At 43.6% G+C, this 10,762-nt stretch overlaps 1 pseudogene; it reads left to right on the top strand.

Moving 5' to 3' along the window:
* Nucleotides 1-204: 204 nt before the first annotated feature.
* Nucleotides 205-9,784, top strand: LOC119036979 (transcription initiation factor TFIID subunit 9-like; annotated as a pseudogene).
* Nucleotides 9,785-10,762: the final 978 nt, after the last annotated feature.

The following is a 10,762-nucleotide window of genomic DNA, read 5'->3' as shown; positions in this document are numbered from 1 at the left end:
CCCCAGGGCCAAAGGCATTTGCCAGCCGCCACCCCATCCGGCTGCTTCCGGTTGTATTTAGAGCCCTTGCGCCAAGGTTTACAGAGACATTGCAGTACACCAGGTGTTGGAAAAACAGCACTAGACAAAGAACTTCCAGCAAGATCAGAACTGAAATACATTAGTGTGGGTGATTTAGCTTGAGAAGTCTGATCACTGGATATCATGGAGTCTGGCAAGATGGCTTCTCCCGAGAGCATGCCGAAAGATGCACAGACGATGGCACGAATCCTGAAGGATGTGGGGTCTACAGAACATGAACCAAGAGTCATAAATTAGATGTTGGGGTTTGCCTTCCAATACGTGACCACAGTTCTAGGTGATGCGAAAATTTATTCAAGCCGTGCTAAAAAAAAGCCACTGTTGATGCGGATGATGTACAATGGGCAAACCAGTGCTCTGCTGACCAGTCTTGCACCTCTCCTCCCCCAAGAGATTTTTTATTAGATGTTGCAAGGCAAAGAAATCAAACCCATTTGCCATTGATCAAGCCATATCTGGGCCCTAGATTGCCACCTGATAGATATTGATTGACTGCTCCAAACTATAGACTTAAGTCTTTGCAAAAAAAGTCAGCTACTTCTGCAGGAAGAATAACAGTTCCACAGTTAAGTGTTGGTTCAGTTACTAGCAGACCAAGTACTGGGCACACCAACCCCACAAACCATGTCAGTTTCAACTAAAGTAGGGACTTCGATGTCCCTCACAGGGCAGAGGTTTACGGTACAGATGCCTCTTTGCAGTCCCCAGCTGTAAAAGTATCAATTCCTGCAACATCAGCCATTCAGAATGTTCTGATTAATCCACCATTAATTGGTTCCAAAAACATTCTTATTACCACCAATATGGTGTCATCACAAAATACTGCCAGTGAATCATCAAAATGAATTGAAACGAAATGTGACAATGATGACAATGATGATGATGACTATGATAATCAAGCTTTGATGCATGTAACATGTATACTGGATGTTGAATCCACTGTACTAAGATTACACACGCATGCTGGGTGTTTTCAAGTTATGTTTTAGAAACTTAAATAGTATATGAGTAAATACAGTTACCATAGTTGTTAATTGAAATATTGTATTTTCTTTAATAGAATTCTTAATGGTTTTTCATCAGCATTTAAGTGTAAGAAATAAAGTTGCTATTCAACAAAAAAGTGAAGAATTCACTTTTTCTTAAGAGAAATTATGGCCAAATAGAATTAAGTGGCTGAATATCCGTCTAACTAGTTTTCTTATTTAAATTGTTATAATCATGATTTGATTTAGAAAGGATATCATGATCTTCCTCAGTTACCTAATTAATTCATTCTCTATTAATATTTGATTAGTTTGTTCTATGTCAATATTCTGTTAATAGTTTAATATTTGCAAACCATTTCCTTATTTAACTTTAAAAGTTTCCAATAATCAGTTTAGTATATAAAATCAATAACTCATTATCATTCCTAATTATTATAGCATTTTACTCATACATTTTATATATATTGATATTTACTATATATACTTATATTTATACTTGGAGTATTTGTACTCTTAGAATTTCAGTATGTAAAGCACATATAGGGATTTTTCCCTCCAGGTTACATCTAAAATGCCATGGACATTTTTAGGTGAATATTCATATGTTAGCACAAAATCTGATTACTGTATCTTTTGGACTATAAGACACACCTTTCCCCCCAAATTTGGGAGGAAAGGGGGGTGTATCTTGTAGTTTGAATGTAGCTTACCTGGCTCTCTGTGGTGGGGGTGGTGCTGGAGTGGGGTCACAGGAGGCAGGATCAGGGTTGCTGCTGCATTTTCCTCCCAAATTTGGGGGGGGGGGCGTCTTACAGTCCGAAAAATATGGTATGCCTGAAATCTCTGACATTATTGTAGACACAGTGGTAACCTGTTGCCCCATACAACTACTTGGACATGCACAAGTACAAGGTTGCCAGATAGTGAACAACTTGGCATTCAGCTCTTTCACTTGCCAGGGCCAAGGCCAGAGATGAAACCAAAGAGCAAACTGCAGAAACACCTAAACCAGGCCCAGGGTTGGTGTATCACATGTGTATCGTTTTTATTGGCTATAATTTTATGGCTGTACGAGCATTTGCTTAACTAGTCTCCCAGAGAGAAATGTCTGAAATTTCTGAAAACACATGCCCCCAGATGATAACAGAGCTTATTTCTGGGCAGTGGCATTGCAGATAATTTTTTTTTCTCATTGCTTATTAGTATTTTCCACTTTTGTTCTACACTAAACATATATTTCTTGAGTAATGAAGGAAAAACAAGCCTAAAACTTCTACAACTTAGAATGAATAACAAAAAAATAGACAAATTTACAAAAACAACATCACACTAAAAAAAATTTAAAAATCTAGAGGTGCACCGGGCAATCCCTTTGGGTAAGACGTTGCCAGGACTTACAAGGGTCAGAAAGTTTTTCCTAAGATGGATCCTCAATTCCTCTTGCTGGAAGCTAAGCCTTTTCATCAAAGGAGGCAGAGCAGCTGCTAATCCTCTCCCAAATCTCCAGATTGGCATTATGTTTCCTTCCCTCTTATTCTCAATTTTAAGCTAAATAAACTTCCCTTTTAGTGTCTATTCACCACACCCTGATTCTGAACAATTATACAATTAAGCCTAAAGGAACAAATTCCTCCTTCAAGGACACGCCCCAATTGTTCTATTGCTTTAAACCTCATTGGCAAAATAACTGGAGAGCATTGCAGGGGGCGAGACGGGCGAGGGGGGTGCAGAGGTCCAAACCCCCTGCCGTAAGTAAGTCATGGGCACGAGAGTCAGTAATACTGAATTGCATATTTGAAAGTTGCCAAGAGAGTAAATCTTAAAAGTTCTCATCACAAGGAAAAAAAATTGTGCTTTTGTACAGTGAAGGATGGTGGGTAGAGTTATTGTGGTGATCAGTCTGCAGTGTTTACAAATACTGAATCATTACGTTGTACAAGTAGAACTAATATAATGTTATATGTCAATTATACCTCAAAAAAAGAAAGACAAAAAGAAAAAAAGCAAGGTTGTTGGAGGCCTTGAAGTGCCACTTTGTAAAGGAATTCTAGAACCTAGTAAATAATTACATCCAGAATGGTTATTCTAGAAACTCAAAGACAGAAAAATCATTTAAACCTCCCCCCTAAAAAATCAAGCATGTGCGCACACATGCACGCACACACGTGTTCCACATTTCCTGCCAGAGAATGCGGGAAAAGCCATTTCCACCTTGTGCTGGGCCGCTGGTGGGAGGGAAGCAGAGCCTTTTCTTGGGGTGGGAGCAGAGGCCCGTCCTCCCAGTGAAGGCAGTGAGCTGTTCATGGTCTGATCCAGGCAGTGCAGGTTCAAATTCTGGCCACGTCTGTATAATTTTAAAAACAAAGCAAAGCAAAATGGGAAAAAAAAGAAGTTCACGATGAAGAGCAACCAGTTCCCTGCTTTCCAGGCTCATTCCCAAGTCACGTGGCCTTCAGTGCTGAGTGCGCAGCTTAGTTTCAGTAACAAACTGTCGACCCGCTGCCTGACCCACCCACCAGGCAGCGGCCAGCGAGGGAGTCTTGGTGATGCCCTCCTTCGAATACACACAGCCACTGAGGAATGTGATCAATGATATTTTCCGGATTTACTTAGACTTTTCCTCTTTTACGGGCCCCTAAACTTATGGATTCAGATGGAAGTTGGGGAAGGAGGTAGGGAGCTGACCTACAATACTGCTGTTATGTTCCAGGCTGAACCAATCAATGGGTGAAGTAATGAAGTGAACACCTAGAAGAACAACTAGTTGGGTTAGTTGTTCACCCTATAACTGTGAAAGCACATTGAATTATGACTATAAGTGATATTATGCTTTTTCTGATGAGATTATGGAATGGCTGCAGATTGAAATAAAAGTTATCACTTTATCTGATGTAGTAAATTATTCTAATTGGGAGAATCTGAAGCACAAATGATATGCCAAAGAATCCACTGAATTTGCTTGGCGTACACACTCAGTGACTTTAGACCAAGAGCCTTTCCTTCTTCAAAATTAGAATTAGTAACTTTTGGGCACAATTTAAAGGAGCCCCCAAACTTTCTTTCCAGTTCTTTGGTATATTGTTTCCTTGATTTACAGGGAAAGTATAGAATGTATTAATTTAAAGCTGCAATTTAATGGATCTAAGCCAGCTCTTCAGTCTTGGAAAATATCACATCCCAGGTATTCGCCTTTTCTTCAAGTTGTAGACGTGGTACAGAAGCACACAGGGTGGAAAGAAAGATGGCACTCATCCAAGTCATTGAAGTTTGATTGCTTGTTGCTCAGAACATCCCAGCCAAATGAATGCAGCAGGTTGGTCCCAACTTGGTCTATGCACAAAGATGGAGCCTTGCCATCAAGGTGTGTGAGCCAAAAACATGGTGGGATGGTGTCCAGGACCTGAGCTCCTGGTGCCCCTGAGCTGTCTTTGAGATGGTTCTGTTGTGACTGCTGTTGTCCAGGACCCTTAGCTTCTTAACGCCACCTATGTCACCAGGCTGAGTGCAGCGCAGCATCTGTTCCTTAGCCAAGAGCGAGGCGCTTGCTGTGGGAGGGGTAGTCTGACTAAGGAGGGGCTCCTGGGCACAGTTTCCGCAGAGTCTTCTGAGGGAAGGCTGCTTAGAGTCGGCACACCATCGTCCTCTAGAAACCTAATAGGATACATACTTCCTTCCAGTAAGTGAGATGATCGCAGAATCCATGCTTCATAAATGCTCAAAAGGGGCTCTGACACACACAAGAAAATAAACTTGCAACTGACAGCCCTCTGGGGGTGGGAATTGTATTTTCAATTACCATGCTCACTTGGCCTTCTACTTCATCTGGAACACTGTTGTCGGAACTGGGCTGGAAGCCAGTTCTCAAAATAGTGTAAATGGGAAATATTTAGGCAAGCCTTGTGATATACACTAGGTGTGTTTGGTTAGTGTAACACATTTCCCTTTAGTGCTTTCAAAGTATGTGTGATGGATTATGGGCTTTGAGATTACTGTAACAGGTGTCACTTCCCTTTTATGACATACCGGGGCTATAGGTCACAAGACTCGGAAGTCACTTAACAAAATCAGGGCTCATATGTCTTATTTTGAGAGAGTGCTCAAAAATAGCAAAAGCTTCAGGTGGAGTAGAGCACAGAAACATAGTTACTTCATCTATAAGAGGGAGGGTTGATTGCTCAGGTTATTTGCAGCTCCAATACTGTAGGAGAAATAAATTGTCAACCAGTTAATTTCAGGTCACCTGTAAGCCAGGGCAAGTAATTGTCAGTACTCTGGGTGTCACCTCAGCCAGCTTTGACATGAGGATGGAAATCTCCTCCGGGGTCTGGCATTCAGGACATGCTCACACAGTATGAGAGGCTGCAATTGTTATTTTTATTGGTGTGTGTTCTGAGACCTGTCTAAAACCAGCCCTTCAGAGCCTGTGCTATGCCTTCTGTCCCTTGTACCTCGCAGAGAGCTACATAGAAAGCATGCATTTCTTCCAGTAATGTTGCCCCCATGTAAGCATCTCCAAATGGCCTCTAAAATGAAGACAATTGCTGATAGAATTAAAGGAGTTAAAATGGTATACATGGGATACTTTGTAAACAGAAGGGAGCTATTCAAATATAACAGAAAAAATTGGGGTTTGGCTCTTGATAGTGTAGATGCCCTCATATTAAAATCTCTTCAATAGCTGACTGTTGTAAAGTGTACATGTTATCGTCAGTCTGTTATGGTGAGGCCAGCGGATCGGGAGAGGATGGTCAATGAAAAGATAGTGTGACACAGTACTGCACGGGCACGGGCACCCCATCCTTGTGGGGCCACAGGGAAGCACCAGGGTCTTTCCAGGGGCAGGAGGAATAAGGGGACAGCATGAGCGAGAGCCTTGATTATGGGTTTGGGGGAAGAAATGGATGGCACTGGGTAAACTGGCCAGGGCAGAGTAGGATTGGCTAGTTTGAGTAATTTCAGCAGGCTCCGGAGTGTAGGGACTGTCCCAGGTTGCCTGGTCCCCTAGAGTGATTAGGGCACGGGACAGTGGCTCAACCTGTGGGATCCTGGTACAGGAGGCAGTTGAGAGGTATGGGCTCTGGGTTGGCTGGTTCGTTATATTGGAATAACTCTCTTTCATTTACAGAATGTCTTATGTATGTCTTCTCAATTAGTTTAATTCTATCAGCAGTTATCTTCATTTTAGAGACAGAATTTGGAGATCTTTGGAGGTATTGGACGAAAGAAAGGCTCTCAGCGGGATTGTTTGCCATCTCTTGGAATTTGCTAGCCCTGAGAGGGCCAATTTCTCTAGGATCAGCAAGACTCCAGGGGCCAGAGCATCAAGAATATAGAAAATAAGAAAATAGAGTTAATATATCCTTGATATTCATAATCAATTTTAGTTGTTTGTTACCTAAAGAAGGCCAAGGGAGTTTGGATGAGGATGTCAATAGGAAGTTTTAGCTGGGGTAGAAGGCCTCTTGTCCCTGCTCAGGCCCCTGGATTGACTTTGAGCTCTTTATGAGTAAGAGGCATGAATCGGATGAAATTTCCCTTATCTAGTCATAAGAGATGCTTATAGGCAGGTCCAAGTCAAAATCAGGACGTGGAGTTGGGGAGGAAACTACCCTTTCCTCTTCTCTCCTGGCCTCTGAGGATGATTCAGCCTGTCGAGGTTCAAAAGGAATTGGAGGATTTGGAGTACTTTGAAGTTGCCCTTGGGGCACGTCTGGGCCTTGGTGTTCCCAGGATGGACAGTGGAGCCAACAGAACATTTTCCAGCAGCTTTGCAGGCAGCTGTGAAGACACAGGAGTGGGAGCAGCGTGAGATTAAGACAGGCACTTGTGAGGAGTCTCTCTGGGCATTCCCCAGAATGCCCTGGAAGTCCGCTCTGTACCCTGGAACCAGTAGACATGAGGGCAAACTGCAGAAAGTGGCATCATTTTATTTCAGAACCTCATTTAATAGTTAACCAATATTCATTGACCCCTTTTGCTCATCTTCTTTATTTTATAGCTGCTTCTAGCCTTTGTCCTAAATGTGTGTTGAGCAGATTGACCACCCACCTCCTTCACCAAATCTGGTTCTATAGTGTGGATCTGCTGAGAAGCAAGTGCCAGAAGGTACAAGAAATGTAAGGAAAAGGAGGAAGCAGGAAAGGTGGGAAAAGCCACCAGACGGTATTTCCAGTCTGGCTCCTGTGGAAGGAGAGAGGGACGGAGGCACGCCTTGTTGGAAGAACATCGCCTGCAGCACACTTCTAAGAAACGTTCGGCTAGCTGATGGGGAGCCCGGGAGTCCTGTGGCTTGTAGGAATGGGCCTGCCTTTATCTCCCACAGTGCTCAGTCCTCATCTGGGAACTGTGTGGTGGGAGTACAAGTGGGTCTCCAGGGGCAGTGGCTGGGCCATCAGTCAGTGATGCTGTCAGCAGCCAGAGATCTGAGGGGTACATTTTCAGTGCCACAACCTTTGGAATCAAAATAATTTTGACTGTGCCCTAAATCTAATTTAGCTTGAACAGTTGAGGACCTGCTACCACTGGGAATAGTAGATGAGTGCTCCCCAGGGTTGGATTCTGAAGGAGGTGATTTGGAAGTAGTAAGAGTTCCAGCAGGGTCACCAGCGGGACTGAGCAGGTTTCACAGAGGAGCCAACATGTGGCCCACAGTTTGCTCATTGGGCTGCCTGCCCACCCAGGCAGGGGATCCTGTGCCAGAGAGGTGGTTCTTCTTCACCAGGTATCAGCAGTGGGAGCTGGTTTTCTCTGTGTTTGCTGAAAGTTTAGTCACATGTCGTATAGAGCCACACTGTTGGGGAGACGGCCATCTCTCTATACCTACATCATGGAGACCTGTAAGAAACATTTCCACCCACAGGATCAAAGTGCTGGGCACAACTATATAAGAGCTGGCAGCCTCCCCCACTTCTTTCTTCAGGACCTCTCTCGGCTAGTGGGGTTCTCCTCCAACTCCCACCCCCACCTCAGCATCCCTCCCCTGCTGGTCCCACCCAGGGCTGCCCTGATGTGCTGACCTTTCTCTACCAAGACTGTGTTGTGTCCCGTCACGCACCACCCTGCTGCCTAGTTATCAAAAAAACGGTCAGAAAAACGGCGGACTAAATAGCTCCACCAGGGGGTGAAGAACTGACAACAGCTCCTGAGGGAATAGTACAATAATAGGTGATGTTTATCCAAGTCACTTCATGTTAGGTGCTATGCCAAGTGACTTCACTTCATCTTCATAACAGTGATGAAAGGGTAATGTCATCCGTGTTTTTTCAGGAGGAAACCAAAGCTAGAGGGATTAAATAACTCTGCTAGAATCACATTGTACACAAGTGACCCAGCCAGGTTTTGAGCCCAAACATTTTCCCTGCAGACTCCTAGCTCTTAACCACGGTGCCAGACTGCTTCTGCTACGGAGCCTTCTGACACTGCCCTCTTGGTACAAAGAAAAATTCTGCCAAAAGAAGTTTTGTTCAATGCTCCTACATTATGGCACATAAATCAGTGTTTTTTAAAATCAAACATTTCACAACCAATGTCACTGATTGTGAGCAGTTTCTCAAAAAATTAAAATACAAATAAAAAAGAATACAACAAGCAAGGAAATACCAGGGGGCATTGCATCTACAAAAGTACTGTTTGGGGAAACTTTTGTTTCAGAATTATGTATGTGCATATATGTGTGTGTTGCATGGCTAATGTGTATGTGTATGCATATGTATTTGTATGTGAGTACTAATTTCTGTGAAACTGCACAGACTGTGTACTCTTAACTATGGGGTCAAGGTCAAATAAGTCTGTTTCACAGTTGGGTGTTGGATTAATCTGCTTCCTCATTTCTCTGGCCCTGGAGGAGCACAGAGCTTAGTGGATAGCTATGCTGGCCTGAGCTTACCCCAGCCCTCCACTTGCAGCTCCTGTCCTGACTATCAGGGACGCAGGGGCCCTGCAGGCAAAGACGTACTCCCAGGAAATATTCTCCCTACCCACTCAGTTTAGCACACCCTGAAGGCAGAGTAGCTACGTGACCCAGACTGTCCAGGCCCTCCCCCTGGGGAGCTCCAGATTTACAGGGTACAAAAAGTAATGTGAAATAACTACTTCAAAAAGATGTGTGATTAAAATATTAGTGGCATTCCCATGTTGACAGCACATGTGCCCTTTTCCAGTGAATAGGAACAACTGGGTTAAGACCTAGTTAGCAAGAAGAATTAGTTAATGTAGAGCATGGGACAACATGGTCACTAAGACCAATCTGTGAGGCATGTCATGAATCGTAAAGTGGTTTTGAGGACATGTGAGGGTGAAATTCATGCTCTTTGTCTGAAGCATCAGACTTTCTGTTTATTCTGTCTGATCACGAGTCAGTCAAGGCCAGGGCTGCTGTGACCAGCCGTTGGCCACTAATCATGAGGGCTAACATTTGGTTACTAAATGAAGACATTCGTGTAAGCTCTTTGACAGAGATGCATTTATCTATCTGTATAGATAGACAATTCTCATAGAGATCCTATAAGTTAGGTTTTATTATTACTCTGCAGACAGGGAATTTGAGGCTGAGAGGTTACATAACTAAACTTCTCTTTTATGACCAAATTCAGTAAAATATCCTGTGTTTTCCAAGTCAGTTTTATGTATACTGCCACCTATTTTGTTTGTATTAGTAGTGAGCACTTCGTTACCGTTAAACCCTGGAGCCCCTCACTGCTTTCCAGGTGGAGTAGTGGCCACACACACATGGCCATACATCTTACAAAGAGCCCGCCTCCAGAAAGCTCTGTTGATTGCTGTGATAGACTGATTGCCGAAATGCTCATGGTTCTTCCACATCCATGTCTACATCCCTTTCTGTGTGACTGCCACTCCTCCTAGAAAGGGATGAAGTCTGTTTCCCCAACCCTTGAATTAGGGCTGGCTTCGTGACCCTCTCTGGATGATAGATATGGTGGGAGTGACTGTAACAGGTAGTTGGGCCTCAGGAAGACTTGCTTGCTTCTGCTTTCTCTTCTGAGCCCATGATTCCATGATGGGAATGAGCCTGGGCTAGTCGGCCAGAGGTGGGGGCTAAGAGGCCACATGGAGCTGAAACGAGACATCCTAGCTGAGGCCATTCTACACCAGCCCCTCACCAGCCCATCAACCTACCTACTGCAGACCCATGAGCAAACCTAACTAAGATGCACTGACCCTGGCTCACATCAGCAGAACTGTCCAGGCAGCCCATAGATTAATGAAAAGTGATGAACTGTCGTTATTAGCCACTGAGTGTCAGGGTGACTTGTCATGCAGCATGATCATAGCAACAGATTAGAGAGTTGTCTACCCACAGTCATTTCTTACCTTTTCTTTGAAAGAAAAATCTGCTTCCCACAATAGAGGTTTAAGTGGCATATCTTTACTTTTCAAACTTGTTTGTAGTTACAGTGGTCCTATTCTGGCAGATGTACATGGAAGCTACCCTGGTAGAAGTAGGTGATGGGAAGGAAATGGTTCTGAGAAACACTATGCTTTCAGAGAAGAAAGAACCTAAAAATGAGACCGAGGTCTTCTCCTTTCCTTCCTTTCTGCTTTGGACACTATTGTTAAAAATAGACACTTGAAAAATGGTAGCCATCTTGTGACCACAAGGCAATAAGGCTACGAACAGCAGTCTAACACATTGGAAAGAACTGAAGGCTGAAAAGAGCCTGAGTTTCTGATCA

The sequence above is a fragment of the Artibeus jamaicensis genome, unplaced genomic scaffold (assembly GCF_021234435.1).
Source record: "Artibeus jamaicensis isolate MK-2021 breed Jamaican fruit bat unplaced genomic scaffold, CSHL_Jam_final scaffold_369, whole genome shotgun sequence".
Lineage (NCBI taxonomy): Eukaryota > Metazoa > Chordata > Mammalia > Chiroptera > Phyllostomidae > Artibeus > Artibeus jamaicensis.
The sequence above is the reverse complement of the archived record's forward strand: the minus strand, read 5'-3'. Positions and strand labels throughout refer to the sequence as shown.